The sequence below is a fragment of the Ixodes scapularis genome, unplaced genomic scaffold (genome assembly GCF_016920785.2).
Source record: "Ixodes scapularis isolate PalLabHiFi unplaced genomic scaffold, ASM1692078v2 PGA_scaffold3__209_contigs__length_174095766, whole genome shotgun sequence".
NCBI lineage: Eukaryota > Metazoa > Arthropoda > Arachnida > Ixodida > Ixodidae > Ixodes > Ixodes scapularis.
Window position 1 is genome coordinate 95,374,559 of NW_024609868.1, and position 23,209 is coordinate 95,397,767.

Sequence of the window (23,209 nt, forward strand, 5' to 3'; positions counted from 1 at the left end):
GACTCCGATAACGATACCCGATACTCCGCCACCGCCTCCCTTGAGCATGCATAGTATCGTTATCGGGGCTATCGGAGGTATCGGAACGATCTACTAAAACTCTCTAATGCCCATCACCCCTTATGGGGAAGTACAAAAACAACCGCCCGAGGTACCTCACTTGTGACACTCACGCATCAGCATGGTCTTTTTACTTTGAATGAGGGAAGTCCAACCTTTTTCCGGGGCGCCACTACAAGCAGCTGCTTAGATTTGACCTTTGCATGCTCGAGCCTTTCGAATTCTCTCACATGGTTTACAGATATTGAATGCCATAGCAGTGACCATATGCCTACGTACGCTCTTCTCAAGGGGTTTACATCCAATACCAAATCGTCAACAATCAGACGGACAGATATTGAATGCCATAGCAGTGACCATATGCCTACGTACGCTCTTCTCAAGGGGTTTACATCCAATACCAAATCGTCAACAATCAGACGGACAGATTGGTGCCTTTTCAAAGTTAATCTTGAAAAAGCATGTGATTCATTTAGCACCGAAGGTGATTTCTACCATGGTATCGGAGAACTTGTGAAACAACACACAAAGACATACAAACTACCCCGAAGGTTTGTTATGATTGACGCGGAATACGAACGTCTTCGTGCGCTTCGCAGGAGATACGAAAGAAAGGCAAGAAAAACACATGATCCTGAAGATATTCGTAAAGTAAGACGCCAACAAAAACGCATAAAACGCCATCTAGATAAACTAGCCCAACGTCATTGGAGGGATCATTGCGCAACATTAGATCCTCGTAAGCCTCTTTCAAAAATATACAGTCTTGCTCGTGGTCTAAGGACGACTCCACAACAGCGTCAACCTTTTCGTGCACTAGCCCTCCGACTAGATCTCTCGGAACTAGCTGTGGCTGAAGAGTACTGTAAAAACCTCACGGAAAACGTCGGAAATTCAACCATTCCACTTGTTAAATCCAACAATCCCTTCCGAGCGTGTCCATACATGGACGCACCGTTCGATATACGAGAACTAGACGAGGCCCTTTCTGGACTACGTTTCTCAACCTCTCCCGGTCCCGAGGGTATAACTTACGCGGCCTTATTTCACCTGGGTACAATAGGCAAAGTGAGGCTCTTGAAACTATATAACACATCGTGGGAAACGGGCCAGGTGCCCCGGGATTGGAAAACATCGCGCATTATAATCATCCTTAAGCAAGGTAAATCCCCCTAGACCTTTCATCGTTCCGCCCAGTTGCTTTGTCCTTTTGTGTCGGAAAAATCATGGAAAGGATGATACATACCCGACTTGAATGGTACCTAGAGCAGTATGACATATACCCCGAAGTTATGGCAGGTTTCCGACGCGGACGCAACTCTCTTGATAATATCATTGACCTCACAACGAGCATCGAAAAACAAAAGAAATCCGGAAGAATCACCACGGCAGTGTTCCTCGATATTAAGGGCGCTTTTGACTCTGTAAGCCACAAGGCTATTCGCAACGCACTCTGCTATGCCGGGATAGGGGGACGTCTGTATGCGTGGATTTTAGACTATCTTGAAAACAGAACAGTTCATATGGTGACGACAGAGGGGAAAACAGCTGAGTATATTGTTGCTCGTGGCGTGCCACAGGGTGGTGTTCTCAGTCCCACACTTTTCAATATCACCCTCATAGGACTTGTGAACAAACTCCTCGAAAAGTCAGAATAACTCTCTACGCGGATGATATCTGCATATGGACCTCATCAATCACGCAGCAATTTAATGTGATTCGCTTACAGAAAGCACTTGAGATAATTTCAAATTACTTAAAATGCCGTGGACTATCGCTATGCCCATCAAAATCCGCAGCTATAGCTTTTACACGAAAAAGTACTCTTAGGCATCAGCTCACTATTGATACTCACCCTATATCATATGTCCAAACTCACAGATTTCTCGGTCTTATCCTAGACAAAGGCTTAACATGAACACCACACGTTAGGCAACTGAAAAAAAAAGCTTATTAGTATTACCCAGCTCTAACGATTCATAAGTGGAACTACGTGGGGTCCATCTGTAGCTTCGCTTATCCAACTATATAACGCTCTTTTTGTCGGCATTATGCGATACAGTCTGCCCGTACTTCATGGGATGTGCCGCACAAATATAAGCGCGCTTGAGAGTATGCAGGCCCAAGCCCTACGTGCCTGTCTAGGGCTCCCAAAATGTACTTCCAATGTTGGAACTGTAGCTGAAGCAGGCGCTATTCCCATAGGTGTCCTTAGACTGCAAGAGACCCTTCGAACACACCTTCGTCATCTTACCAGACATAAAGATCACTATCTTGCAGATATATCAGATAGCAGAAGTGCGTCTGGATTTGCTCAAGTTATTAATTCTGGCAGCTTAGACACTCCACGAGATTTCGAACCAGCAGAGTTCTCTTCATCGCCCCCATGGGCCTATCCAATAATTAATATAAAGACAAATATTCCAGGGCTATATTTCAAAAAACACATTCCGTTAACCGCATTGAGGCAACACTCTTTGGAAATAATTAGTGTTCATCACCGTTCGCGAACACATGTCTATACCGACGGGTCCTGCACTGACGAAAGCTCCACTTACAGCTTCGTAATACCATCAATCAATGAGAGACTTCATGAAAAATTGGGTCACACGACATCATCAACAGCTGCAGAATTAGTAGCGATTCGAGAAGCACTTCGCTTCATTTCTGCATGTGACTCACGGGATTGGTCAATTTTTACCGATTCTAGGGCAGCTCTTCAGAGCCTCAAATCCACTAAAAACAAGAACGTCAATGCACAGCTCGTTCATCAAATTTTGAAACTTCACCAGGAGGCTATCGAAAATGGGCATAGTTAGATACTACAATGGATTCCAAGCCACTGTGGTATCCAAGGCAATGAAAGTGCTGATTTAGCTGCCAAGGATGCTCACCGACGTAATTCTGGTTTAAAAATCCCATTTTCACGAACAGATGCTAGGGCCAGAATCAACTGTGTTGCTAAAACTATGATAAGTTCCCTCTGGGCAAATCCGCTTTACTATTACAGACACCTGCACAGCATTGACCCTTTCCTTGTCTTTCGTTCACCCCGCGGCCTTAAACGCCGCACTGAAACTACGCTCCACCGAATACGACTCAACGTAGCTTCACCGGGATTCTACCTCAACCTCATCGGCCAGCTAGACTCTCCTCTCTGTGAGAACTGTGCCGTCACAGACACACTCGAACATGTCCTGTGCCAGTGTAGCCTATACACAAGTCAACGAAATGAACTGGCAAACTCTCTCCAACTTCCCAACGGGGAACCACTTTCCCTGACTCACCTGCTCGGACCATGGGACTCCGCATCGCTAAGGGTCAAATCAACGACCTCCTTCATCCGCTTTCTTAGGAAAACAAAACTGGACCGAATACTCTAAATCCAGAACATACTTTTACATGACCGAACAATAACGGACAGAATTTTCTTTTCCTTTATGCGCATATATGTATATGTATGTGTGTATGTGTATATATGTATATATATGCACGTAGGTGTGTGTGTGTGTATGCATGTATATATGTATATACATGTATATATGTGCATAGATGAATGTATATAAGTATGTATATATAGGTGTACATACCTCTTTCTTTTTTCTTTTTTTCTTCTCTCTCTCTCTCTCTCTTTATAATCTATACCTCCCCTCTATCCCTCCCCTAAGTGTGAAGTAGCCATCCTGCCAATCTTCGCGGGATAACCTCTTCTCCTTTCCAATAAACCAATTTTTCTCTCTTTCTCTCTCTGCGTAGACGGTGAGCCGCAGCATGCCGAGCCTTTCGTTCGTTTTCATCCATGTCAAAAAGAGAATGTGTGGTATGGAACGTGGTTATAGACGCATTTCCGCACTTGACCGCAGCGTGACATGGATGAAAACGAACGAAAAAAGGCTCCTGATGCTGCGGCTCAACGTCTACGCAGAGAAGCACCACCAGAGCTTCGCCCCAATGACCATCATTCACCACGCGGAGATGCGGTTGTATTTCTTTTTTTCTTGTTTTTTTGTCAGGCGATTTATTATAGCCACTGGAATACTACCCAATTAATATTTCGCTACAGAGTCACGTATTTTTTTAATAAAACCCAAAAACAGAACTGCTCGAAACCGATACCGAAACTCCCTCACAGTCCGGAGTAGTGGAGAGGATAGAGCGAGTGGCGAAAGTCACGTAACTACACCCGAACGTGCCGTTTTTTTTTTTTATTGTTTTTTTTTGTTTTTTTTTTGCACGTAGCAGACGAAATTCGGGGTCCGTTTGCCGTGCGATTCCTTCGCAGTTATGTTTGTTCCGCTCGCTGTTCTGTACTTCAAGATGAGTTGTTTTGTACTTTTGAGTGTTGGAAATGAGCAGTAGTGCCCGTGGTGAATTCCTGTGATCGGCTCAGAAAAGAATACTCCCAAGATGTTGCGTGAACAGCTGCCTCACATGTTCTGCATCTGAAAGTGGCATTGTGCGGCAGAGTGCACAAGTTTCCGAAAGATTAACGGATCGGGATTGTTACGGGAAGCTCGGAAAGAGGACGCTACCCGATTGATGTGCTCTTTGGTTTTTGTGGAAACTGACTACATTGAGTTCGCAGGTGTCAAAATAGGAATCCCATACCATTTAGTTCACCGACATATCGTCCACAACAATTGTTTGTTGTTTGTTTTTTTCAGTGATAATTGTTAAAAAAGAAATATAAACATCGCAAAATGCTTCACAAAAGAAAAACTGGTACACGCACACCAGAGATCGAACCCGCACTCGCTGCGTGTGAATCGGACGTCTTTCCACTAAGCTGTTGAAGGAACTCTTTCATGCGTAGAAATAGAGCCAGTAGACTGTATGTCTAAAGTTTGCTGCCGATTTGCCTTCAATACATGCGCTCCCGGCTTGAAGCCGGGCAGCACCACGCATAGGCCACATTCGTACCTCGTAAAGAAACCGTACGCGCGCGTATTCAACTCGAAGTACGCGCTTCGTGCTTGCCGTTTAAGCGAGCGATGCCTTCAGTCACGAGAAGGGACGACGGCTCGGCGACGTCTTTGTGCAATCGACTTGCAGGTCGGGCGTGTCGTACGGAATGAATATCCGTTCTTTTGATCGGTCCAAAATTCTTCTTTCGAAGGAAGAAAGAATTCGCCGGTACCGTCAACGACAGTTCTGAAGTCCCACGATACGCGAAACGACACCATGTTGAGAATTATGCTTTTTGGAAGCCACGAAAAATTGGTTTCATGTTTTTTTTTTCTATTTTTAATATAGACTGTGTGCCTTCAATGGCCTACGATTTTGATTAAATTTGGTGGTCGCGTCGAAACCTTGGAAAACGGCCCGTGACCATGGGAAAGAGATTGAGCGCGACTCAAACCGGCCAGTTCTCGATCGGCGGTTTTCGGGCAGAAAGAAACCGAATTTCGAGCCGCAAATTCTGTTCTGGGTAGTTGGGCTCTCATATGTCACGTACAACTAAAAACCTAGGCGAACATAAATACCCTGTCAGTGTCCCATTAATGGAGGCAACTTGGCACGCGGCATTCGACCCATGGATATTGCAGTGAGTCGTGTTTGCAAACTGTCGTTTGTATGATGTATAAGTATTGTGACCCCGGCTTAAGGCTTCGTCTTACGACGCGAATTCACCGGAAAGACTACACGCAATAGCTTGCTGCGTTTGGTCTCGTCTCAACTGCACTAAAGCTACACTATTCGGAGCTACCTACCCGTGCTTCTACCCCCGCGGAGTATGAGCTAAAACACCCAATTCCTCTTTCTTTAATTTGTTTTGCGTGTCAGCGGTCCCTATAAGTTCTAGTATCTTTCAATGTATAGTTGGGACCGCAGCCCTTTCAAGTACGGCCAGGTTATACGCCAGAAAAAAGCATTAAGAAAAGTTAAAGCACACATCGACTGTATTTGCAGTTGTCAAGATGATGCGAAGGATAATCATTTTCCAGACGCTCCTCTCCGCCTTTTGATGTTCCGCTCTGCGAAGACAAACTGCTCTAAGCATTAGAAAAAACAAAACTGTTTTTTTTTTTTTTTTTTTGTCGTCGTTGTTTTACCCAACAGTCCATCGAGAATAACTGACGCTGCGCGCCCGTGTATCCGCCGCTGCGGCTCATCCACGCGGTGGTGGGCGCACTGGAACGGACGGGGATTCCCCTCCAAAGCGGGCTTTCTTTTTCTTTTCTTTTTCCAGCAATCCGTGCGTTCCCTTTTTTAACACCGTCGGTGCGCCCTGCATTTCTGCTGTGGACTCGGGCACTGCCCCCGCGGTGTTCGGGCTATGGGAAACGCTTTTAGCGGCTCAGACGGGTTTTTAGGGTTCGCTAGGAAACGCACTTTACTTTGACGTCATTCGAATCTATATATATATATATATATGGGTGTTTCATCTCAAATCGTGCAGGCAAAAAGCGTCAAATTTTTAATTTCACTGAAAAAGATATATGTTATGGCGTCGTCTCTAAAAACGCAGTAGCCAGAAATCGCAAGTTCGTTGTATTTTCTTTGTTCTCGACCTACGAATTTTAAAAAAGGGCGCGGCGGAAAACAGTGTTTTTCATATCCGTCGTGGGTCGGATGTTTCGCTCGATCTCCCGCCGTGGATTTTCAGTTTACATTATATTAACTTTTTGCAAGCACTCTGTGAGACTATTTAAAACGCTCTAATGCCAAGGAATAGTTTTAGGCGTTTCGCTTTTTTTCTGTAAAAATGCCAAGACGGCCCCTCGGTCAATTGTTGACGAAATTTGACAATTAAATACCGGCGATCTACTTGGGTTACATCAATATTTTTTATGTCTACGGAGAGCCCAAAACACATTCTTTATATATATTATAATATGACTCAGCTGCATAAAATTTCATTTGCGGGAGGTTTATGTTAATGTTATGCGAAAACCAAAAAGTACAATTTTAAAATCAATTTTCTCCAAAAACCCATTTTACTTTTTAAAATCTTTTGTTAAAATGTAGATATGGTACTTGTCTACTCGAAAACCAAGCCGTGAAAGTGTGTATTTTTTATGCTCTATATTTAAGCCTCAATATCGGAAAAAAGCCGTCTTCGTTTTGCAAGACCTAAGTAAGACATAGCGACCCGTGCGTTTCTATGAATTGTGAAATCATTTTCTTGAATTTTCGTCTGCGTTTTGTAATCAATTATAAACGTATTTCGTGGTATTTAATAGTTATTTATGTATTGATAAGAGCGGGAAACCACAAGAAACGTATCTAACCAAATCAACAGGCTTAGTAGATCTTCAATATCCAAGAGGCGCAGACGTTGTATTGTTTCCATTTATAAACCTTTCACTGTAAACTTGCATGACTAGTTATTAGCTGTCATATTACTAAGGCATAGGAAGTCACCACATCATTGATATATTATACTATACAATTCTTTCCGAAACCAAACGCTAGGGTTTGCTCACTGCACGTCGCACAGGTCACCAGGGAATATCCTTTCACTTCCGTAATATACAAAAGTGACGACACAGAAACGATCTGCAACACACGGAGAAAGTGTCACGGAGAGGGGTAGGGGATAAAAATAAATAAATAAGAATAAAATTAGCCACTTCCAATCTTAACGAAAATTGCGTTAAAAAAATAAAAAGTTTTAGGTTCGAGCGGTGGCAAGGCGATAGGTCCACGCCTGGTGGAGAGTCAGACAAAGAAGTCCACGACACATAAAGGTAAAAAAAGAAACAAAGATTTAATAAAGACGGAAAAAGTCAGCTGCACATGGCAAGAACAAAAACCAACTCTTCCGGGCATTCCCTAAACGGGACACAACGGAATGCGTGCGAACACGCTCTCTACAGCACCGTCAGGCCGCTACGCCATGACGAAATAAATCCAACAACTAAACAATGCAAACAAGCAATTAAATATATATAAAAAAAAAAACTTTGGCAAAACCGCACCCGAGAAACAAAGTTCAGCGAAACGAAAAAACACACACGAAATAAAAAAAAAAAAAAAAAGTCTTAACTGACCGACGCCGAGTCCAGTCCCACGACACTGAAGCCTGGCGGGATGACGGTGTCCAGATGATGCTCAAATCTGTTCTTCACTCTATTACGCGCATCCACGACGGCAGCGCGGAACAGTGGCTGTGCGGAACAAAGTGAAGAATAGATTCGAGCAGCGATGGGCGAGAAGGCAACCGAGACGTAACATGCCTCGAGCCTCATATCGGGAGAAGAGCTTTCGAGGTAGTTACTGCAGTTACTCAAACTTTCTATTTCCTCTTCCCTTTTTCAAAGAAACACGTCAGCCGGCGCTAACTTTTCATCTCGGGAGAAGGCCACTCTTCACAAACGGTTATAGTTGACAACGAGGCTGACTTCGACCCAACTATACACCGGGCAGAATAAACACAAGTATATTTACCAACACGCTCGTTTTTAATGTCAGTCTCCGGGTTTTGCTGTTTCCAAAAGAGATAACCCTTCGGTGCTGTCGGATCTCCGCGGAGAGAGATGTTCGCCGCGTCAACGATACATTCGTACCATTTCACTCGTCGTGACACAGGGTGCGCTGCTCGCTTTAGTGTCACGGGCCGTCCTATCTAACAAAACGAGCGCGAAAGGTCGTGGTCATCTGCTAGTTCCGAAAGGGCGGGACGTTCATATAGGCCAATGAAGGCCCCGAATCAATAAGACGTCTGCCGATTTCTACACATTAAAATTTTACGAAGCCTGCTGGTCTGTTTAGAAGTGTTGCTTTCTCTTTTAACTCCTCCCAATGTAGCTTGCCGCCCATAATAAAATTTAAATAATAAATAGAACAAGGTGGAACTACTGTATTTCATTTTTATGTGACAACGTTGAAAAAAGGCAAAAATATTTCACCGTTTGTGAAGGCGCGCAATTCGCAAGTCCATTTCGAGCCGTAAAAACACGTTTTTGTACGATATTGATAGTTAAATATAGAACATACAAACAAAATACACACTTACCGAACTTACTTTTTGAGTAGATAATTATTATATCTATATTTCAACAAAAAATTTAAACAATTAAAAATGTTTTTTTTTTTTTAGGAAATCGATTTCACAATCGGTACTTTTTGGTTTTAGCATATTATTAACGTAAGCGTACCGCAAAGGAAGTCAAATGCTGCTAAGTGATTTTAAAATATATATAAAGAGCGTGTTTTGGGCTCTCTGTGGACATAGAAATAATTAATGTAACCCAAGTAGATCGCCAGTAATTAATTGTCAAAGTTTGTCAACAATTGACCGAGGGGCCGTTTTTGACATTTTTACAGAAAAAAAAGCAAAACGCCTAAAATTATTTCATGGTATTAGAGCTTTTAAAATGTGTTCACAAAGCGCTTGAAAAAAGTTAATATAATGTGGATTGAAAATTCATGGCGGGGGATCGGGTGAAACATCCGACCCACGACGGATGCGAAAAACTGCTTTCCGCCGCGGCCTTTTTTTAAATGCGCTTGCAAGTCGAGAACAAAAAATCGGACGAACTTGCGGTTTGTGGCTACTGTGTTTTTAGAGACGACACCAGAACTTTTTTTTTTTTTTTTTTTTTTGTCCGCGAAATTAAATATTCGACCCTTTTTGCCTGCACGATTTGAAATGAAATCACCCATATATACATACATATATATATATATATATATATATATATATATATATATATATATATACAACACGGGCACTTCACACCATCGTACGTGGTCTCCGAGGAGGATATAAACGAAATTGTGCAGATGAATGAACCGTACTTAATCCAATGAATTAAAGAATCCAAGTTTCCAGGAACCCGCCGAAAGCCAAAAATTGGCGGAGCCAGGATTTGAACTCTGGGCCTCCCAATGTCCGGTCGGGTGTGCTAACCACAGTACGGTTCATTCATCTGCACAATTTCGTTTATATATATATATATATATATATATATATATATATATATATATATATATATATATATATATATATCATGGCTCCGCCAATTTTTGGCTTTCGGCGGGTTCCTGGAAACTTTAATTCTTTGATTCATTGGATTAAGTACGGTTCATTCATCTGCACATATTCGTTCATATAGATATATATATATATATATATACTCCTCACTCCTACACCTCCATCGTGACCGACAGCTAGCCCGCCTCTCGGAGTCACATCAAGGGCGCTGGATCCTAGAACAAGCTGGACTCTCACCAATTGATTTTTACTTGCACTTACCCGCTTCGCCATTGCCCTCTAATCTGCGTTTCGCTCTTCTGCCCCGCCGCATGGCTCCGGGCCTGGACGACGGTCGCAGAGATGCTCAGGCCTTGCATCATAATCCACCATTTCAGACACAGACGGTAGCCTATACCGAAGCTTCCATCTTGGACACCGGCACGGCTGCGTACGCAATCTACATACCTAAACATTCCTTACCTATTCTTCACACGTGCGGTCCATACAGCGACCCCCCGTCAATCACCACGTTAGAACTTGTCCCCATTATCCATGCCATCATATCATTCTCCCAATTGCCGCGCACGTCCGCTTACACTGTCTACTCTGATTCTATGGCTGCTATACGCTCCTTGCAACAGAGACAAATTCCTGCCGATCTTCGAGAGGACCTTGAAATGGCCCTACACTCTCTCTCCTCATCCTCGGTCACGATTCGATGGGTCCCTGGTCATGCAAGGATAGCAGGCAATGAGCTGGTACATCTGCTCGCCCGCGAATTTCACAGCCGGGCACCTGCAATCCCCTGGCTAAGCCCCCCGACCAATGACGAGGCAGCAGAGTACAAAAAAACACTCAAGTTACATTACAAACAGATCCGTATATCTCATGAACTTCTAACTCGACCACATCCACAGCTTAGTGTCGCGCAGACCCACATTCTCCGTAAAATCCAGACAAACACCCTCGTCACACCTGCTCGCCTTTACCTCTTCCGCTATCGATCAGACCCTTCCTGTCCCAACTGCCCAGCTCCCTATGCCAATCAAGACCATTGTCTCCTTCATTGCCCGGTCGCCTACTCCACCTCATTTCTTCCTAACCCCCCACCACCCTCCTGGAGTGCATGGTTGGCGTCGCCGCAACTGGAAGATCAGCTCGCCCTGGTACTTCAGGCGGAGGATATCTTGGGTACTTAATCTGTGCTCTAATTAAAGTGATTTTCTCTCTCTCTCTCTATATATATATATATTTTTTTTTTTTGTGGATTGGGCGGTGGTTCATATAACAAAGTACAAAGAGAGAGAGAGAGAGAGGTTTAGGGAACCGTGTTTGCACATCCGATACGGTACGATGTGCCCTGCGGTAAGAACTGCGCATGTGCTACAGCAGAATACTCGCGTATGCGCAGTTCGTACTGGAGAGCTTATCGTGCCATGTCAGATGTGCAAAAACGGTTCCCTAAAGCTCTTTATTTAACCAAATCGGAACGAACCAAAATTGTAGCCACCTCTTTGAAAATGAACCGGAACTGAACTGATAAATAAAGTCACGGTAACTGGTTCAAATGTTCAAAACGGTTCGGCCCATTATTTGTTGTTTCTTTGCTAATACCACAAATTGAATATTGAAGAATATGAAGTTTCGAAACGTCAATACGCTTTGACGCGCCTAGGAAGGATCTATGGGAAAAAGGGAAACGCCATTAAACCTGAGGTGGATGTACCGTACAAGGCAAAAACCACAAGAAATTAATAAATGTCCTTGTCTCTTTTCTGTTGTGTGCGTGGGTGTTTATTTGGAGTACATATTATAAGTACAGCTGATCCTTATGTAACAGCAAACAGCGCTTTAGGATAGCCATCGCTCTAGCTTAGAGCTGGATGCCTTGTAGCCTGTCTTCTACACGTTACTAAAAAAGTAATCGATTACACTTACAATATGCTCGCTTAAAAAGAATTCAGTTAGATTGCTTGAATACTTGAGACGAAAAGTGATGGACCACTACTTGCAGACACAACCGTTTCTTTTCCGACTGCTTCAGATTTCTAAAACTGCAAATTTTTCTGGATTAGAATCCCTGGATGACAAACTTCTTATTAGTCTTAACCCCCTACTTTTGGTAGACCATCCCGTGTCGGAGGCTTGGTAAGAAAATTCCACGGTAGTAAACTTTTGGACATAAAGGACATCAGTAAAAAAAAGTGGGGAATCATTGCTTTGTGCGAATTCGGGAGCCAAATATAAGCCACAATGAGTCAAAAAGCGATGTTTCGGGAGCTCAATATAGGCCACAGTAGCTGAAGGGAGCCAACGGGATTTGTCTTGGTCACTCAAAGGAACGTTGGCACTCGCTTGTGCTATGCGTACGCAAGTCTCTACGAAAAAACATTAAAAACTTGAATTTGTAAAATTGTACATTCTTGTGGAATGCATGCCGACCGCTTGTCTTACATGTGAATAAGAGATAACCTTTTTTTGTCACACCTAAGTTGTGACCTAAACTGGCTGTGGTTATATCGGGCCAGGGGAAAAGGGTAGAGGGGGGGGGGGGGTAAATTCTAAAAATGCTTTAGGCCGGTTTTAGATCCTTTTTCCAATGGGAGAAGACATTCTTTATAACGTCGAATAAAGACGAAAAGGCACATTCACCGTCAACCTCTGTACTGGGAGGCTTTTGTTTAGAAATCAGACTTCTCAGTGGCAGCTTGAAAGCACACAAACCACTTTCAAAAAGTGGCAACAGAAACAACTATTGTTGGTTGTCTATGAATTCTGATAGCATTAGTTTGAAACTCGCGACGCAGCTCACTGTGAATAAGACAACGCAAATTTTGAATGGACACATCATTTTTCGAATGGCTTACGAAGCAATCGTTCACGTCATGGCGACAGCGGCGCGTCACTTTGAAATTGAGTGATTTCTTCGTGTCTGCGTAATCTTTTGATCACCTTTCTTTTTGGTGTGTGTAATCGCTTAATCAAATACGATAGAGCTTCGCCAATACTGAAAACTCCTCCGATAACCTATGGGAGCGGCGGGGAACGTGACAGTGGTGCCTCTAGCGGACTCGGAGTCTACGGAAGCAGGCGACGCAATGGAAAAGTATAGGCTTTGCGACGTCCTCGAGCTTTGCGTGCCCCGTTTCTTCACCCTCACAACTGAAACAATTCATTACGGTCAGTCTATGTGCAAAGCGGAATCCGCTGATCGCAACTGCAATGACAAACAAATAATAACATGCGCATAAACAAAGGTAAAGCAGTTTATTTAAAGGTCTCAAACGCCACTCCGGGGATCACATGCGTTTGAAGCGCATCTGGGAAGCGGAAAAAAGGCGTTTTGCTACTCGAACTATGCCATAAGAAGTTACTGTTTATCTGTTAGAAACTGCGTTGTCACAATTAATTTCTTACCTGATTAGGTGATTATTAAAACATGCGCAAACAAGATGTTAAACTGACCAGAGCAAGCGCACCAGCCTCTGCAGCATTAAAAAAAAAGTAACGAGAAAAATGACCGTGCCAACACTTTCCGAACTTTGCAGGAAAGATGAAGTCCCCATCCCAGACGAAAATAAAAAAAATGGGGAACAGTCGCGAACAACGGCGAATGAAACGAAGAAGTTAGCAGACGATACAAAATATACGAATCACCCAGCAAAGACCTCCTTCAACGACGACGATCGCACGGGGCGTCGGTAGGAGCATTGAAAATGAGCAGGTCGCGCTCGCCTTTGGTGTTGAGTCCACAACAAACACAGCGGAAGCAACACGACGAAACTATTAAAAAAAAAGAGAGAGCTTTGCTTTTTTCCTTTTTTTTTTCAGCTGCACGTTACACGTTTATTTGATTGCTTCCACGGCGTTGGTAAGAACTAAGCACAAAAGAAAGGAAAAGAACAACGTAGTCCACTGCAGCTCAAACTGCCCGGTAAATATGAGTCAAACACTGCAATCTGCTTCGTGTTAGAAGTGTGTGACCTTTTTTTGCTTTCGCATTTCTTTTTCCAGTGGCATTGGCAGGTTGTTTGTTTGCTCGCTTGGCGCAGCAGTTCAAAAGTACATTCTAGTACTTGTTGGCGTACATGTCCAGTCAATTCTTGCACACCGTGCCTTTGTTTTCAATGTCGATCAGCGGCGTCAAGTGCGTTTTCACCTGAACTTTTGTTTGGCGAAAAATTTGTCGGTTTAGGCGTCAGTGGTGATTTTGAAGCCAGACTCGGATAGCTCTTCCAGTTTAATTTGAAGTAGCTTAATTACTCACGTTTGTTCGGTCATCGGGAAGCGGAAGAAGGATTTTCTACCACATCACAAAAACTTGTTTTTGCAGTGGAGATGGCAGGCACATGGCCAAGTATGCACTGGTGTATGCCCGAAGGCGGCCGGTTGATCAACAAACGAGGACCCATAGCAGACGTGACCGCGTACTCAAATAAAATCCGAATAGATATGTATAACGAGCGTATACACTTCTTAATATATTTATTAAGTATCAAAAAGTTCATATGAAGATTTCGGAACAGAAACTCAATCGAAGGAGATCATAGGAGGTTATCACAGACGACAGTGGAAAACAACAACAACAACAAAAGCAACAACAAAGTTGCAGACGGCCCTCCAAATGTCCGGAAATAGCGTAGCAGACGAACCGGTGGTAGTAAGAGACGAAGCGAAGGAAAGAAAGTAAAAGCTAAGCGAAACAAGGCAAAGCAAAATACGCGATGGTTCAAACGTTAAGTAAGCACAAAAAAAGTAAAAAAAAAAAAAAAACCATAAACGCAGGTGGAAGAAAGACCGCGGCGACGTAGCTTCGCCTCAAACATAAAAAAACGTAGACTGAAAAAATGGAAGGAGGTGCACGACCGTCCATCGGGTGTTCTTTTTTGTAACTCCGCAGTTAAAGTTGTGTTGGTGTTGTTCCTCCCGGTGTGTGTGGGAGGCAGGTCCCGCTCCGATGGTCTGGAGCGTGGTGGCACGAACGTCGCTGAGTGACGGGTCGACTCACTGCTTGAATAGAACTATGTGCATTTATTTACACTCTAGTAACAAGTCCCAACTTGGGAGACTATCCTGCCTCATCTAAAGTCTCGACCCCCGTCCCCAATTTCTCTCCATCAAATCGAAAGTCCAAATCTCCTCAAAATCCTCTCCGCACTCTTTTTGTAGGCCCGTAGGGGCCTCCTTTTCCCTCAGGAACCGACCAATCTCTTCAAATTCCACCACTCACACGTGTTACACTGTTCTCCAATGGTCGGTGAGCTGTCATCCTGGCGCTCCAACCGCCAAACCTAAATTCCTTGTAGAGTTGTTCTCTGCAATTTTCCCAGTCTGCCTGGCGCCAACCGCTAAGTTACTGCATCGGGCAAAAAGCGCTAATTTTTCACTTAACGGCAAAACCCTCTATATACAGGCACATTCGGCTAAAAGTCACAAGCAGCTGCAAGAACGGGCTGTCCTAGGGATCTGTCCAAGCAGACTCCCGAAACCCGAGACGTTTCCTAACGACCGCGGGGGAACCGCTCCCACCTCTCGGCTGCTCTGCCCACGCAAATGCTCCCTCCAAAACGCCGACACCCACAAAGAAAGCTAAAAAAAAAAAACAATGCCAACGCAACTCTGGAAAGTTATAACAAAACAAAATACCTTAATAAATAAGCATGATTTCCATATACTTAACTTCCGCTTTTATTAGTTTCTGTAATAGCGTCAGATTTGCATGTGCACAATCGTCTTCTTCCAGAGCATACTGACATCGCAGTAACGTACGTGGTTCGAAATTGCCTTTTCCTTCTTCATCCGGAGACGATCGGGATTAGCCAGCTCGTGTATCGACGGGTGGTGCACGAAAGCACCCGATGTCAAAAACACCGTGTCAAATGCTCCGCGGCGAACGCCCCGTCCCTTTTGCCCCGTTTTCAAAAGCCCCAGTTATAGGAAACCCATGCGCGAATCCCCCGTGTCAATTGGCCGGGTCCGCATTGTGACGCTCGAAGCATTCTGCTTTTAAGAGACAGTAAGTGTGCACGCGACCTTATGAAACCTAATCATTCCGCGCCCGAGACTCAAGTAAGAGATAACTGAATAAAACTTCTCGTTTCTCAGGTGTGCGCTAAGCCTTTTCACGTCTTGCGACGTTGGAAGCGAAAACAAGCAGAAAATAATGGTCCCAAGGCAAAACATTTAAAGTTACGACTTTTAACAATAAGCATTGAACGAAAGCTTTCGTCGACTATGAAGCAGGCGTGGGCTCACAGATCCGACAAAAGGGGGCGGCGGAGAAAAGCTCACCGGAGAAAAGCTCACCGCAAAACCGGCGGATGCGAAGAAAAGCTCACCGATTTTTTAACTTAGCGGATTCTCCGCCAAACGTGGCAATTTAACACAATTCGCATTCGTCGCTTCATTAAAATGTGTCCTTTTTTTTGTAATATTCTTGAAGTTCATTGTGCATATTTACAAATTCCTCAGAAATTAGTAATCAACCATTTTGTATATCAATGAAGCCGCAAGGGTATAAAATCAGAATATCGTACACCGGTAAAAAAGACAATTTATCGACAGCTTACAGTGCTCAGTCGGTAGCTCTGTCAGATAAAGAGGTTTGTTCCTTGCAAGCTAATATGAATAGGAACCGTGCGCATCTAATTCAAGCCCCGGCCAGGGCGCCCCCAGCGGCAAACGGGTCCATTGCATCGGGAGCTTCTGCCAGTCGCTGCGTTGGTTGTGCGTTGTAGTGGGTTAGCGCTGTAATTTCTGAGATGGCTATTCCGCACCAAGAAAGCCGCAACAATTGTTGCGTGGTCGGCTGCAACAGTACGTCGAAGATCGCGCACGGCACGTAGTACTACATCGTCCCTTCGAAGCCGTACGAGGTGGAGTACTGCGCGATCTGGGTGCGACTTGTGCGTCCATACAGGTTAGTGGCGTTTCTTACAATGGGAAGGAGCTGAGCTAGTTGGTTGTACATACTTAGATTGTGAAAACCAGCTGAACTTACAGAAAAGGGTGAGGAGAGAAAGGAAAAAAGGCATCCGATCGCTGGACTACCAACTATTTATTAACCCTCGGCTTCTTCTTCTACTGGTCTGGTGGCTGTCCTTTTTACGTCTTCTTCTTTTTCCTTTTTCTTGATCTTCCTCTATCTTCATGGGCATTTTCGTCTCGCAGGAACTTCTTTTCACTTGTTTGTAGGGCAATGGATGGTGAACTGACGCAGTTGTCTTTTTGTTGATCTATGGCTAAGGCCTCAAGTAGTTCTCGGGCGAACCAAACTTTGTGGTGAGCTAGGATGCTTACCGTTTCTAGCTTAGCCTCACACATACATTCTCTACAATGAGCTGCTAGATGTCCAGGTGCAGCCAGGTTTCTTAAGTTTGCGGCATGTTCTCGCGTGCGGTCATTTATACAACGTCCCGTTTGTCCGATGTAGCTACGTCCACATGACAATGGTATGTTGTAAACTACTCCTTTGTCGCATGGAACGTATTCTGTCTTGTGTTTGGTAGTACACCTGCCTGTATTGTTAACCTGGGCTAGGTTGAAATCCTGCACATTGCGTGTGCCTTGTTGGGTGCCGAGCATATGATATTTATGCCGTGTCTGCTTGCGATCTTTTTTAACCTGTGAGCTACCCCATGTATGTATGGGACCACCGCAAAAGGTGAACGGGAGATCTGCTTCGGTGGATCAAGGTCGGTGCGTTGACAAGTTTTTTTTATGTTGCGGCAAATCTTTTCACAAATGAAGGCTAGGAAGGGTTTCGGATATCCGGCCTCTTGAAGCCTGGACATTTGGGTTTCAAAACTTTTTACCATCTGATGGGGGCAGGTCTTCCTGAGGCTGGCTGAAAGAGCTGCAGTAGCGACCCCTTGTTTTACAATTTTGGAATGTTCAGATTCAAGGGGAAGGAACCCTTTCCCCGATCGCACTTCATATCTCCAACATAAATGCTCTGTTTGAAAGTTCAAGGCCAAATCAAGAAACCGTATGGAATTATCAACAGGGGGCTCGTAGGTGAATGTGAGCCCCATGCAGCTTGTCTGGAAATGCCTGAGGGTGGTGTGGAGGCATCCGTCTGCTGATTCATCAATTCCAGTTGTACATAAAATAAGAAAATCGTCAAAATACCTGAAAATAGCGGCAACTCGCGGGTCTTTTAAAACTTGCTGTATGGCTGGTAGTAACCCATCAAAATCGGCCGTATGCCCAGAAGGTAGTAATGGTAGTAAGCCATCAAAATCGGCCGTATGTCCAGAAGAGTGGTGTGTGCATTGGTTCAAAAGTGGCCCCATACTTGTGCGACATCTTTCTCGCCGCATGTGGGGTAGCCATACAGCAAGTTTTAAAAGACCCGCGAGTTGCCGCTATTTTCAGGTATGTTGACGATTTTCTTATTTTATGTACAACTGGAGTTGATGAATCACCAGACGGATGCCTCCACACCACCCTCAGGCATTTCCAGACAAGCTGCATGGGACTCACATTCACCTACGAGCCCCCTGTTGATAATTCCATACGGTTTCTTGATTTGGCCTTGATCTTCCAAACAGAACATTTATGTTGGAGATATGAAGTGCGATCGGGGAAAGGGTTCCTTCCCTTTGAATCCGAACATTCCAAAATTGTAAAACAAGGGGTCGCTACTGCAGCTCTTTCAGCCAGCCTCAGGAAGACCTGCCCCCATCAGATGGTAAAAAGTTTTGAAACCCAAATGTCCAGGCTTCAAGAGGCCGGATATCCGAAACCCTTCCTGGCCTCCATTTGTGAAAAGATTTGCCGCAACATAAAAAGAACTTGTCAACGCACCGACCTTGATCCACCGAAGCAGATCTCCCGTTCACCTTTTGCGGTGGTCCCATACATACATGGGGTAACTCACAGGTTAAAAAAGATCGCAAGCAGACACGGCATAAATATCATATGCTCGGCACCCAACAAGGCACACGCAATGTGCAGGAAGGTCACCCTAGCCCAGGTTAACAATACAGGCAGGTGTACTACCAAACACAAGACAGAATACGTTCCATGCGACAAAGGAGTAGTTTACAACATACCATTGTCATGTGGACGTAGCTACATCGAGCAAACGGGACGTTGTATAAATGACCGCACGCGAGAACATGCCGCAAACTTAAGAAACCTGGCTGCACCTGAACATCTAGCAGCTCATTGTAGAGAATGCATGTGTGAGGCTAAGCTAGAAACGGTAAGCATCCTAGCTCACCACAAAGATCGGTTCGCCCGAGAACTACTTGAGGCCTTAGCCATAGATCAACAAAAAGACAACTGCGTCAGTTCACCATCCATTGCCCTACAAACAAGTGAAAAGCAGTTCCTGCGAGACGAAAATGCCCATGAAGATAGAGGAAGATCAAGAAAAAGGAAAAAGAAGAAGACGTAAAAAGGACAGCCACCAGACCAGTAGAAGAAGAAGCCGAGGGTTAATAAATAGTTGGGAGTCTTGCGATCGGATGCCTTTTTTCCTTTCTCTCCTCGCCTTTTTCTGTAAGTTCAGCTGGTTTTCACAATCTAAGCGTTTCTTACCTTCCAGTTCGCGCTTTGTTTAAGCTGCTGACGAATAATACAATTAACTTTTGTTCTATTCTAGCGACGATGGAACAGCATCGACACCGACGGCAAACTCTAAAGTATGCAGCAAATACTTCACCGGAATCGAGAAGCGGAATGCGGTCGCCCACCTAAGACTACCCTTGGATGTTTCCATCAGCCTACGGTGGGAATCGCGGAACGGCGCGAAAAAAATCGGGCAGTTATTGTGCAAGTTGGTTCAGAAATAAACGTACATAATTACCACAGTCCACTCAACGCCAACTACATTTTTTTGAAGGCGCGCTTAATTTTGTTAGCGGAGTACGGCGCTCCGTGACATCCACTTGTCCGTCGAAACGGACCCCCTTCACGTCGTACACGCGTCCAGATTCACGAAGGAGTTCTACTTCTTCATATTGGTGCCACGGAAGAAGCTTTCTGGATTCGTAACCGCCTTAAACCCCGTCGTAACCACCCCGGGAACACTGTCCGCGGTGCTGCTCATCGCCATTGCTTCCCCCCGATAATTCTGCACCGGCTACCGAAGAAGCTTTCCGTATTCGTAATCGCCCACGGTCCTCCGTGGTTGGGGTAGAAAGGAACATAAAAGTCGAAGAAACAGAAAGGGACAGGACGACGTCTCGTTTTTGAGACGTCGTCCTGTCCCTTTCTGTTTCTTCGACTTTTATGTTCCTTTCTACCCCAGTCTCAGGTATATTCAACATGGTTAACATCCACCAGCTCGCCTGCACCCTTACTATTTTCCTCTGTGCTGTTCTTTGCTGTTACTTCCCGATGATTCTGCGCCGACGGCACTGGCTACCAAAGGAACTTTCCGAATTCGTAACTGCCCTAAATTCCTTCGTAATCACGACGGGGACATTGCCCGCCGTGCTGTTCGTCACCATTGCTCCCCGATGCTCCTGCGGCGGCTACTGCTAGGTCGCGGTGAATAATAGGCGACCGCCGCGACACGGCAGGCTTGCTCGCTTCCTATAGCGGTGTGTGAACCGTTTCAGCTACGAACAGTTTGTAATGCCTAATAAATAAGTAGATGCTTGTCGATGTAATCAGTGTCTGCTACGCTGTTTTATTTTTGTTAATTTGACTAACAAACGTTTAGTTGCGAGAACAGCTTCGTCCTGTCGTGTTTGTTGTTTTCACTCCGTCGTCGTCGTTTGAGCGGTGTTCATAGTGTGTAAAGTTTACCAACTCGCCCGATTCACTACCTTAGAGAAGACTACTTCTTATATATAGGTCACGAGTAACAACGGCGCCAGTGTGCTGCTCTGAAGGTCATGAGTGGCTCACCGTAGAAGGGCACTATTACACAAAGACAACGTGTGGAAACATCAGCACAAACGGCTAGAAAACGTGCATGTCCGTGGAAGAAACTAGGGTGCCTCAATGACCTTCTGTTTAGAGAGATGCCACCCTTTGTAGTACCCGATGCCGACAGCAAGCGCTCACGGGGAAAATACAAAGAAATCGACGAAAACAAAATGTCGCCATAGCACAGTCAGCGCCACAGACGCGTGCAGGGACACGCTCTTTCACGCGCTTCTGAACAAAAAAGAAAAAATGTAAAAGTGGGAACAAAATGGCCAGATGTCTCCACCCAAAGCAAAGCGCACGTGAAGGCACCCTAGAAAAAAGAAGCCTCAATATCCTACATACTGTTTTACCCTGTTTTCAAATGTTAACAAAAGCTTCAAAGAGAATTTGAGGCACCGCGTTGTCACGGATGCACTTTCGGATTTTCGGCATTTAGTTTCTATATTTAGGTTTTGGGGAGATATTACTAAGTGTTCGAACATTTTCCTGTTCTTCAAGTCCATTAAGTTTTCAGTTAGGCCGTTAAGCTTTCCTTGCCTAGAGAGTAAGCCACACAAAACACTCGCCCGCAATTATTAATTTGGGAACAATGTACCGAATAAGCTTAACAATTATTACGAAAAAAATGGCATTTTCTTTTTAAAAAGCTGACGAATTTTAATAATAATGTATTGACATATGTTACGCATGATCCAACAGCCTCCATATAAAAAAAAAAAAAAATCGGTGAGCTTTACTCCGGATACGCTCAATGGCCGGTGAGCTTTTCTCCGCATCTGTCGGTTTTGCGGTAAGCTTTTCTCCGGTGAGCTTACCTCCAGTGAGCTTTTCTCCGGTGAGCTGTTCTCCGGTGAGCTTTTCTCCGGTGAGCGTTTTTCCGGGATTCGACAAAAGGAGTTCTGTCAAAGCTATTTAACCTGCTGCTCCTGACGCCATACTTTTGACTGCACAAGATACCAGTTCCATTTTTTTACGTCGTTTAAAATCAAATATATTTTTATTTATTTTGGTAGGTACATTCTAAACCTGCGTTCGAGCTCCCTCCATGACAGCGGAGTGTAATGCTGGTGGTACAGGTTTGCGCGATTGACCACTTGTAGGTCATTATAAGTTGTTCGGTGATTCTAGACAACCTTATACATAGTTTGCCAGTGTCGCCATTGTTTGGTACGGACGGTTGTTTCTACCAACTGGTTCCTTCGAACTACAACTTCTGCGGTGAGCAACTAACACGGCGAATCGAACGCTCGCGGCGCATAAAATACTGTGATGGCTGCGAATGACGTCGCATGCAAGCTATATATCGTGTTGTTCCTTTCACTTAAAATAGCCTTTGTACGTCCGCAACAGATTAGGTGAAGGCATGGAACAGTGATGTTTGAAGCCTGAAGAGGGTGAATCGGGGACACTGGGCACGGGGCGTTTAGCACGCGGGGAATCTGCGACGTGGCAATTGAACGCCGGGCTTTTAAAACTTGGGGCTAATGACACGGGGCTTTTGCGAGAGGGATTCTGCACGCGGGGCCGTCGTGCTACATATCCGTATCGACGAAACAGGTTTAAGCGAACAGTAAAATTGAAACGTAGCAAAGTCCTAATTGTTTTTTTTTACATTGCCCTTTTTTAAGAAACAGGGCGAAGGTACATTCGTATTTTGCCTGGCTTACGTAAGTTCTGACAGTGTATTTTCTTCTGGAGAGCCGGAAAATTGTACCCTACAAGCTGTAACATCTTTCCCACTCAAAGAAAATGTCTTTCACTCATGAGGTGGCACCTATTTTTTTAACATTCAAAACAGCGAATACCCGTGATAATTTTTTTTTTCTTTTTGTTCATTGGTCACCTGGCACGGAGGTAGGCAAAACCTAGGCAAAACCAACGTGTTGTCGAGAATTCGTCTGCTAGCGGAGACTCCGAGCTCGACAGGGGCGCTGCGATAAGGTTTCGCCTAGAGTTCCTGTATAGGCTCCCTACGGGAGCCAGAGTTGCGCATTCGTTTTCCCCGCGCCGCCACGCCGCTATTCGCCGAGATCCATCACGTGAGGAGCAAAGCATCCGGTGGCGTGCAAGAAAGCCACCTTTACGGTCGCTCCGCCGACGTTTCTCTTGCCCCGGCGTACGTTTCCCTGCTTTCCGCCTCCTTTTCCTCCTTTCCTGTTTTCCATGCGCGGCGGCGCGCACGGCGCCGCTATTCGCCAAATTTAGTCACGTGAGGAGCAAAGCATCCAGCTCGGGCGGGAAAGCCGGCGCTACGGCCACGCGCCGAGGCTGAATGCGCAACTCTGCTACCGTAGGTAGCTATACAGGAACTCTAGTTTCGCCTAGAGTTCCTCGATATGC

At 44.8% G+C, this 23,209-nt stretch overlaps 1 pseudogene; it reads left to right on the forward strand.

Annotated features, from left to right (window-relative positions):
- The first annotated feature begins 2,900 nt into the window (after positions 1-2,900).
- On the forward strand, positions 2,901-6,374 carry LOC120836212 (annotated as a pseudogene).
- The last annotated feature ends 16,835 nt before the right edge of the window (positions 6,375-23,209 follow it).